We start from the raw sequence: 11,324 nt of genomic DNA on the forward strand, positions 1-11,324 counted from the left end.
TGTATTGTTTATTCCCAGTTCATCAACTCTCTTTTAAGTACTTTTCATATATGAGTTTTCTGCAATAACCAAGCTTAAATTGTTATTGAATTTTTTCTCTTATAGTTTATCTTTGTTGTGTTATATATCAGAAATAGTTTCCACTCAAAGGTTATAGAAATGCATATCTATTTTTTCTTTTATCCATAGTGAGTCATGTCTCTCACCATTATGAGAGTTTATGCTTTCCCCACTTATGTAAGATTTTAACTTTTTCATATATTGCATTTTTGCCAACACTTGTAATTATTCCTTAATTTCTATGTGTTTTTTAGCATGTCTATTCTTAAAATAATAATAAATTACTTTAATTTATGATACCATTAAAATTTATTCATTATTAGATCAATTTAGTTTTACTGCAAGCATATCTTTAATACATGACTGTTCAGTTCCTCAATAATTATTAATCTGTTTCAAAATTTTCTTGGATTTTGTCACTGATTTTCTCTTCAATCTCCAGGAATGCTAGACAGGAATGGGGCAGGCCAAACAAGTGTGATCTATTACAAATCTGCTAGTGAACAAAATCCTATTGACCATAGCTATAAAATGTAACGAATATATTTCTGTATTATTTTTTGGAAATGATAAATTTACTTGACCCTTTCTGTATGACAATGCCTATCATAGCTTGATGTTGGTCATCTATTGACTCAATTTACTTGAACTCATTCAAAGTGAATGGAAAATGCTTTGTGTTGTTTTCTATCTTCATAGCCCAGGATAGTTTGTCTTACGTGACTATTAGGTTCAAATCTACACCTGCCTGGAAGCAATGCCCAACTATCTACAGGGATGATGATTTCTCAACTTTTCCCAATTAATGCATTAAACTCTAAAACCACTAGCATTTCTATCCACATGTAGAACTGTCAACCATGGGCATCTCTTAGCAACCAATGGTAATGTTAGCCAACAAAGGACCTAACAGTTACTGTGTATTGAACTGTGTGCTGAGCAAATTCCACCATTTTCTCTTATAGCTTTCCCATAAGATTGTAGTTCAGAGGTTTTTACCAGCCTCATTTAATTATGAGTCACTCTATGTTTAGTGCATTTAAAACGTTGGGACATGTTCATAAGATGAGAGGGTACCAGAACTCAAACTCCAAAGTTTAAACCATTAACAACAGTTCAATGTTGTTTTCCAATAGGTAAATACTCTTAATATTTAGGTAATAGTTGGGGCCAGTAGTGAACTGTACATATCCACCTTTAAAAAGCTTCAACTTAAGGCTTCCTTAGAGGAGCAGCTCTACAATTTTTTAGGTAAACATGCTTTAGTCCTGCCAAAAGTGATCAGAATTGCAAATTGTGATATTTTTTCAGGCCATTTTGCATTGGTTGTATTAAATACTTTGCAGTAAAGTTTGAGACATTGTCATAAAAAGGATTACAATTCTTCCTAAAAGCAAAGGTAGAAATTATAAAATCCCATTGACAATCTGCAATAGAAGGTCTAGTTCAAAATTTTTCTAGGAAACTGCACATTTGCTTTTATTATTGAACTCACAGAGGCCTTTAGGAGACTTTCATTTTAACAAATAATCTTTATGTTATGTAAAATAATAACTGCATTTCTTATAGTACAGTTTTTAAGCATCCACTCAAAATTTTAAATATCGCTATTAATTCTCATGAAACTGCATAAATTAATTTGGATTTCTAAGTTCTGAGAAGCTACTTCGTGACTACTTTGAGGTCAAAAGATGTATTCCTTTTGTCAGAAGGATATCAAAGTATGTACTTTCAAGCAATCATTCGAGGAAAATTCTGGTAAATATGAAAATAAGTGTATTATTTTCCTGTCTCAGCAATGTAGTCCTTTGTCTCCTTTCTGATTTTAGCAGCACTGAGGCAATGATTGGAGGAGGAAATAATACATAGATCACCCACTTCATCCTCTTGGGATTCTCAGATTTTCCCAGGATCTAAGCTGTGCTCTTTGTTATATTCCTGCTGATCTATATTACAACTGTGACCTGGAACCTGTTTCTTGTCCTCTTAATAAGGATGGATTCCCACCTCCACACACCCATGTACTTCTTCCTTAGTAACCTTTGCTTCACAGCCATCTGCTATGTTACCTCCACAGCCCCAAAGATGCTCTTCAACTTCTTCCAAGAGCACCAAACAATCTCCTTTGTGGGCTGTATCATTCAACACTTCATCTTTTCAACCATGGGACTGAGTGATGCTTGTCTCCAGACAGCCATGGCTTATGACTGAAACACTGCCATTTGTAAACCACTTCTCTACTCATCCATCATGTCACCCACCATCTGTATTTGGATGGCATTGGGAGCCTATATGGCTGGACTCTCTGCTTCTGTTTCCCAATTGTGTGCTTTGCTTCAGCTCCATTTCTGTGGACCAAATGTTATCAACCACTTCTTCTGTGACATTCCTCAATTGTTAATCTTGTCCTGCACTGACACTTTCTTTGTACAAGTCATGCTTGCTGTATTAACAATGATATTTGGTATAGCAAATGTCCTAATTATCATGCTATCCTATGGTTATATTATCATCTCCATTATGAAGATCACTTCAGTTAAAGGCAGGTCCAAGGCATTCAACACATGTGCTTCTCACCTGACTGCCATTTCACTCTTCTATATATCAGGTATCTTTGTTTATTTGAATTATAGCTCTAGTGGTTCTTCTGGTGTTGACAGATTTGCATCAGTTTTGTACACTGTGGTTGAATCCCTTGATCTACAGCCTGAGGAACAGGGAGATCAAAGAAGCCTTGAAGAAGTTGCAAAAGAAGAGAGGACAGTTCTAAGGTCACAAATTGTGAGATACGTGATAGGTTTGGTAAGTCAGAATCAATCATCTTAGTCCACAATAATATGCACATGAATGGGAATTAATAAAATGCATACTGTGTATGGACAAGGTAGGCTTTATCTGATACAGATAATATGCCATTATGGACCAATCTGAGTTGATGCCACAGAAACAAAATATCTTTAAGTCCTGGAAGTCATTACGTTTACTGTACATTAGGGGCAACTATTTCATTTATTAATCTAGCCACAGGTATTTGTGAAACATAAGGTTTAGAATCCCTTTTGCTTGCTTCTGAGTTTGGTGCTCTCTCAATCTCAATCCTTTCAACCTAGTGAATGGTGGTGGGGAGTGCCCCAGGAATCCAGAAACTTTGTCTTCTAATTACCGTGATGCCACATAATACAGACTTGTTGGTAACCATAAATTGTTTTGTGTTTCTTACCAGATTAAAAAGAACAAAAAGAGGGTATGATCCTTTGGAGAGAAACAAAGCTATTCAGTTGGCTTGGTTGTGCTTCATGGAAAGACCAATCTGAACTAGCTAAGGTCTAAGACATGTCTCAGTGGTGATCACCTATGAAGCTCGTCATATCCTCCTCTCAATCAATCATAGCTTAAGGGAGGAGGATGCAATTTGAATGCTCAAGAAGTATAGAAAGAGGGGTATGATCCTTCAGTATCATTTATTTCTATGATTGTCTGATGATTTAATCCTTACAGCTATAGTTTGGTGGAGATTTCTGATAATATTCGAATTCCATGTCATATTCAATAGTAAAATCTGATACTGTGAAACTCTAAACTCTGCTTATCTCTTCTATTAAGACCAGAAAATTTGGCCTTATTGACATAGATGATGGGATCACATGATCAGATAGTTTTTGATATTTCAAATTTCTGTGCAAGATTTGTGTAAAGATATAGATTTTCATATGTGAGAAATCATTGTAATAGAATCACTGAATGCATTCACTGAATATTCCATGCTGTGTATACTAAAAACAAGCATGGATAAATGGTTTAGTTCTCTCTCATTGTATAATTCTCTCTTGTCTGTGTTCAATGCTCGATGTTCTGGAGATTTATGGTTTTATGGAATGACACAATGGATTTTATACAATGGCTGTTACTGTAATGAAGATATTTTTCCAGGAAGTTCGAAATGCTATCTATATAATTAGACAGCTGGGGTTCTTTACTCTCACCAGTTACCCATATCTGTAACCTTACAGTGAAATAAAACTTTGGATTCCAGCTTTCTAATTGGCAAAACTGAGAGCTTATTTGCCAAATTTCCATGACTTGACTAAGCTAATATATGCCTATGCTCACAATATTTACATATTATCCCTTGGAATCATTTGCTCTTAAAGTTTTCTTGAGCCTTAATTTTTTGAATCACCCAGATAATTCTGTTTAAATAAGTAGTGTGTGTGAAGAAGTATTAGAAGCATTTGCCAAAACTTCATGAGTTTTCACATGGCCAGAAATTATAGAAGAAGGATTGTAGCCCCTTGGGAGACAAAATGAGGGTTCATCCTATGTCTAGGAGATAGTGCAACATGAATAAGGGTGTGCAGCCTCTGATCCAGGCATATGGTCTTTGTTTTGAAACATTGGTCTTTAGAAATATGTTAAAATTTATGTCTGTTCCTAGAGATTTCTTAGGGCTTAAATAGAAGGCAAACCTCTTCAGTGTCAGTGGTAGATATTCCCATAATATTGTGCAGATCTTCCTTTGATAGGCTTAGATAGGCTCAGGGAGATGATGAGTAGAAGCTGCTGGTAGAAATAGGATGTTAAATTACTTGAACTGCAGTAGACTAGCATGGTCCCTAGGAGAGACTGCTTTCCAAGAAGTGCCTCCAATAGCTGCTGTTCAGAATTATTGTATACAAGTACCAACAGGAATTCTCATTTAGGTATTATTTTAGGATGAATAACTGAAGAAAATAAAAATATAATTTCCCATGGAGAACATTTAGAACAATGATATGTTTCAGATTCCACTGTTAGCTCAAATACTCTAACCAAGGCCAGTCTATGGTATTAAAAGTATTGCTTAGCTTGATTACAGTAATTTCCCATAGATATGAACATAGAATGAATAACGTGGTATAATATGCAAGCCAGGTTAAGGTTTTTCTAGGTTATTGCCTCAAGGTCAGTTGAGAGGATAAAAAGAAGAATTTCCTGTCCTCATATCTAAGTTAGGAGATAAACAGTGCATATAATATGACATATTGTACATTTTAACATCGTTCACTGTGGGTTGTTGAAGCAGATATACAAGCTAAGGGAGTTGAGAAGAATGAGAGATCTTGGGCTTAGCAAGTTGTCAAGGGGTGGTTCATCCAAGAAGAGGACCTTAAGCTGGTTTAATAAATTAATTTGAGAAAGGAGAAAAGCATTTCAAGTAGGTGGAGAAATTAGCAACTGAAGTGGGCTGAATGTAGTATATGGGAGCCAAAGAAATTAAGAAGGGTTGATTGGGGCAAACCATAAAATTGTTTTTGTCTTTTAATGTTACAACTCAAATTTTCCTCTGGTATTTACTTAAGAGTCAAAGAACCTAAATTATTGAGAGCCTGTGGGTGAGTGTTTTTGTTTATTTTCATAACAGATCTTTGGCTCACACAATATTCCTAAAACTAACCTAACAATTTTCTAAGGTATGGAAAGTTTTCAACTTTTCAAATATTTTCAGTAATGTTCTATTTTATTTTGGAGATTTAAGTACATATTATATTTGCTTATAATAAAACTTTTTCATTGCAAGCTTAATAATATAATTTTTTGTTGATTAATGCAGTTTTAATCACATACTATACAGTCCATTGAAGGTGTACAATCAGTGGCTCTCAATATAATCACAGAGCTGTACTTACATCACCACAATAAAATTTAGAACATTTCACAGCTCCACAAAGAAAAACTCCATGTTTCTTATCCACCCTCATTAATGACACTTTGGTCTGGTACCATTATGACAATTGATGGAGGAACATTAAGATATTACTGTTATGATGTTCTATTATTAATACTTAGAAAGTAAACATCAAACTCATCCCTTATTAAAGTTGTTTCAGGATATTCTGAATTGAGTAGAAACAGAATGCCTAGGATCTCTAGTATCTCCCAATTTTTCAACCTCAATTTCACACAGGAATGGTCAAGATCTAAATAATGGAGAAAGCGAAATAGAGCCAATGAAGAAGGCAGAACTCCTTGTAGACATACTTGTTTCTGAGTCACTAGTGCTCCCACAAACTTGCATCTGTGTTTGTGCACACCAATTTGACCATTTAGTTTAGTTTCTATGGGCAGGCACCAGGAATTGTACCTGGGTCTCCAGCATGGCAGGTGAGAACTCTGCTTGCTGAACCACCATGGCCCACCCATTGAGCATTAGTTTTAAGTCCCTTGGGATGGATGATGAAAATTGTACTACCTTATGTACAATCAAGGAGAAGAAATTTGGAAGATGTTTGAATGACATTGTTGGCATGATTAAGTTATAAAATACATTACATTGATATCATTTAGTGATTTTTTTAAAAGTGAAAATGTCTGGTATTTTTTAAATAACTGTTGGGGATTTCTGGACAAGATGGCAGATTTTACACAGGTGTCTTTCATTTGCAAATAAATTCCTATTACAATGATTTGTAAAACTTCCATATAAGGAAGAGTTTTTGTTACATTTGAAGTGATACTTAATGAGGTCCATATTTCAGGAAATACAAGAATATTCTAATGTCACTGTGTGGTAGTTAGATTCAGTTGTCAACTTGGCCAGGTGAAGGCACCTAGTTCTGTTGCTGTGGACATGAGCCAATGGTATGTGAACCTCATCTCTTGCTAATTACATCTGCAGTTGGCTAGGAGGTGTGCCTGCTGCAATGAATGATGTTTGACTTAATTGGCTGGTGCTTAAATGAGAGTGCAATGTAGCACAGCTGAAGCAGCTCAGCATACCTCATCTCAGCACTCACAGCTCAGCCCAGGTCTTTGGAGATGCAGAAAGAAATCATCCCAGGGAAAGTTGTTGGAACCCAGAAGCCTGGAGAGAAGACCAGCAAAGACTATCCTGTGCCTTCCCACGTAAGAAAGAACCTCAGTGGAAAGTTAGCTGCCTTTCCTCTGAAGAACTAACAAAATAAATCCCCTTTTATTAAAAGCCAATCCATCTCTGATGTGTTGCATTCTGGCAGCTAGCAAACTAGGACACACTGTAATGATGGCATTAGATTAAAGGAAATCATTAATGGTTGAAAGGTCTTGTGCTGAAGTAAGTGGGGAGAATCTTCGATAATTCTTCACTGACAGCTCTATTTAGAGGTGCAAGAGTGCCAAGTGAGTGTGAGCTTAAAAATTATCAGGAGAACTTAAACATTAAATTAAAATAAACAGTTAAACAAAACAAGTAAAAGAATGCCATTGAAACAGCAAAAGGTATTTGAAAAGATGCAGAAGCAAAACTAAATATAATATTTAACACATTAACAGTTGTGTGTGTGTGTGTGTTAAATGCACTTCTTAGAAGGAAGAACAATTGAAAACTATGACATAAACAAACGAGAAAGACTGTTTTCATTGAGTTATAAGAAAATCCACCTCTATTATATTGGATAAAATATTCCTAACATCAACGAAATGGAATAACACATTTTAAATGATATGTTAAATACATATGGTATACAGAGACAAAAGCATAATAGGTATGAATATTAATTTTCAACGTGGCATATGTAATTTAAGGGAAAGCCTGAATCTATCCAGTCTTTGGCCCTATTTATAATGATGCTTTAATAGTCATTAGAGCACTTTACTTTGAATTACAGTAACAAGACAAATGAAGGTAAAGGCTTAAAATACAAAAAACAATTATAGTATCAGAATTTAAACTTACACATATTTTACTCTCAGTTTATGACCATAAAGTTGAAAACATTGAAATTAATCTTTAATGATGAATTTAAATTAACAGTATTAAAAATAGCTTGCCTTCTAATTTTGGAGAACTTTTAAAAATGCATCAAGAACCTGCTAACAAGAAGGTCTCAATCATTATCTGATAGTGGAATCCTGTTTGTCACTGTATTTGATCAGAGGCCTAAAATTAAATTAAAGAACAACAAGTAAAAGAAAAACCAAACCAGGTCACTTTGAGTAGCAAATTGAATGATTAGCCTCAATTTTCAAGTCTTCTTGAGTCTCCATTTTGCTACAACCTCATGATGGGGGAAGTGCGATTCCCCACACTTGACCTTGGCTTGCCATATGACTTGCTTTGATTAATAGAATATTGGTGGAAGTGACATCATGCCTAGGCCTTAGAGGATTTTGACTGTTTCCACTCACTCGCTTGTGCTTTTGCCTTGGCCTTGACAAGGACACGTCCTAGTTAACTTTCAGTTCCTAGAGGAGGTGGTGTGGCATAAAAGTCAGATATGTCCCTGTCAAGCCAGGCCTAGGTCAGCTAAACTCCAGCCAAACTAAACCAAGTTCAGAAGATACATCCATTTGAGCCCAGCCTACATCCCCTGAATCTAACCTATCTCCAGGTGACCTGAAAATTTATGAGTGACAAATAATCATTGTTGCTGTAAGTACTGAGTTTTAGGGTGGCAGGATAGGCAGCAGACGTTAACCTATAAGCTTTGAAATTAAAAAGTAAAACTTTTTCCATATGCAGATTGGCAGATTGGATTTATTTATAAATCCAAGCTCAGCCACTTACTCTCAGATATTGGGCAAGTCACATAACCTTTTGGTACCTTTCCTCCTCTATGAAGAGGGGACACATTGCATCTACCTTGTTGGGTTGGTTAGGGTAATTAAAAGAAGTTGATTTTTTCAAGAACACAGAATAGTGTTCCTGGCACATAAGAAGCATTGCATATAAATTTTATGTATTATTATTATTTGGGTACCTGCCATGCTCAAACAATTGAAATGGCTTAAATTGAGTTAAATTCTATTATACCAATTTCACAGGTGAGGAAATTTGGACAGTAGAATTCAGAAACTTATCGAAATTTGCGAAGCCAGAATTTGAACTTGTCATAGGTTTCATAGCCTCTGCTCTTAATTACCTCTTATATACAAGGAGCCAAATTACTTCTTAATATTTCAAGAATGTATGACTATACTATACCAATACTTATAAGAGCTGACCAATGCTAAATTTACAGTAACTTTATTTTGAAAAGAATAAGAATAAATGTATACAATCTCTTAAATGAGGGAATTCCAAGAAGCATGAGTATAAACCATAAGGAAAAAGAAGGATAAACAATATGCAAAACGTATTGGACAAAAGAAGAAAAAAATGGATGACTGAAATTGGCAGTGTGATTTTCAAGACAATAGATAAAACAGATTAGATAAATTAATGGCATTTTTCAAGGAAATAGAAAGCAACCAAATATGCAGACAGAACTAACTATGAAAGAGATTTTAAATTTTAAAGAAGGCATCCCCAGTGGTAAGGTAATACTTAAGACAAAAATGGATGATAATTTTTCTGGTAAACAACCCTTAATAATATTGACACAATAATTATTAAGCAAAAATTGAATAATAACTGATGATAAGTACTGAATTTATCAAGTAACTTTCTAAAGTATGAATATTAGGTTGAATGATTTTGGTGGGGTTTATGGACAGATGACATCCATAAAAAATTCATTGCATGCAAATGATTAAAACTACCAGCGTATTTTAAATTGGGATAATTTAGATTTCTCTAATCCAGGAAAAATGTCCTCTTTGACATTCATGAGAAACAAACAGAATGCAGTTGGGATGAAAAGGAACTAAGACTCTGGCTGAACCAATTAAGCCAAATCAATCCTGGAATTAATTTTCAAAGCCAGAATTCCAGCTTATTTAATTCATTCTATCACTTAAAACTAATACCTTTGGTCCCCATTATGATCATAATTAAAAATAATTCTAGAAAATTTCGTGACTACCCATACGAATATGACTGTTAAAATGATGAATATAATACCAAAAAACCCCATTATGTTTATTTATTTATTTCGTGAAAAATAACATATATATGAAAAAGCAGTAAATTTCAAAGCATACTGCAACAATTAGTTATAGAACAGATTCCAGAGTTTGGTATGGGTTACTGTTCCACAATTTTAGGTTTTTACTTCTAGTTGTTCCAAAACACTGGAGTAAAAGAAATATCAATGTAATGATTCAGTACTCATGCTCATTTGTTAAATCCTATCTTCTCTGTTATCGTTTCACCACCTCCTTTGATTTTCCCTCCCAATCTTTAGGGGTATTTGGGTTATGCCAATTCTAACTCTTTCATATTGGAAAAGGCTGTTGATGATATGGGATGGGGGGTGGAACTAGTTGATATTCTGGAGAGGCTGACCCCTCTGGGTTTTAGGACTTATTTGGCCTGAGAGTCCATCTGGAGGTTTTAGGTTTCTGGAAAGTAATCTTGGTGCATGGATACTTTGTAGAATCTCAGATAAAGTCATAGGTGCTCTTTAGGGTCGGCAGGAATGGTTTTGGTTAGGGTTTGGCAAACCCTGATAAGTACCAATGTCTAGCTAAAGCATGCATAGCAGTAGCCTCTGAGTAGCTTCTTGACTCTGGGTGAACTCTCTCTCAGCCACTCACATATTATTTGCTATATTTCTTTTTCCATTTTTGGTCAGGATGGCATTGTGTTCTAGTTTTCTAGCTGCCAGAATGCAATGTACCAGAAATGGAATAAGTTTTTAAAAGGGGAATTTAATAAGTTACAAGTTTACCGTACTAAGGCCAGGAAAATGTCCCCATTAAAGCAAGTCTATAGAAATGTCCAATCTAAGGCATCCAGGGAAAGATGCCTTGATTCAAGAAGGCCGATGAAGTTCAGCATTTCTCTCTCAGCTGGAAGAACACATGGGTGAACGTGGCAGTGTCTGCTAGCTTTCTCTTCAGGCCTCTTATTTCATGAGGCTCCCTTGGAGGCATTTTTCTTCTTCATCTCCAAAGGTCACTGGCTAGTGGACTCTGGTTCTCTCACACTTCTGTTGTGGGTCTGCAGCTCTCTCCTCATTCTCAAAAGGTTGCTGGCTGGTGGACTCTGCTTCATGGTTCTGTGGCATTCTCTTCTCTCAGAATCTCCAAAGGTCACTGGTTGGTGCAATCTGGTTCTTTCAGTCACATAACCCTGCTTGGTTCTGCTGTGGTTTTCTTGTCATTCTCAAAAGACACTCTCTCCAAAAAATGTCTCCTCTTTTATAAGATCCCAGTAAAGCAATCAAGACCCACCAGGAATGGGTGGAGACATGTCTCCACCTAATCAAGTTTAATACCTGCACTTGATTGAGTAACGTCTAATACTGATTGAGTAACATCTCCATGGAGATAATCTAATTAAAGTTTCCAACATACAATGCTGAATAGGGATTAGAAGAAACAGCTGTTTTTACAAAATTGTATTAGGATTAAGACATGGCTTTCCT

At 35.5% G+C, this 11,324-nt stretch overlaps 1 pseudogene; it reads left to right on the plus strand.

Annotated features, from left to right (window-relative positions):
- The first annotated feature begins 1,902 nt into the window (after nucleotides 1-1,902).
- On the plus strand, nucleotides 1,903-2,830 carry LOC143645549 (olfactory receptor 5AN1-like; annotated as a pseudogene).
- Nucleotides 2,831-11,324: the final 8,494 nt, after the last annotated feature.

This window comes from Tamandua tetradactyla, chromosome 9 (genome assembly GCF_023851605.1).
Source record: "Tamandua tetradactyla isolate mTamTet1 chromosome 9, mTamTet1.pri, whole genome shotgun sequence".
Lineage (NCBI taxonomy): Eukaryota > Metazoa > Chordata > Mammalia > Pilosa > Myrmecophagidae > Tamandua > Tamandua tetradactyla.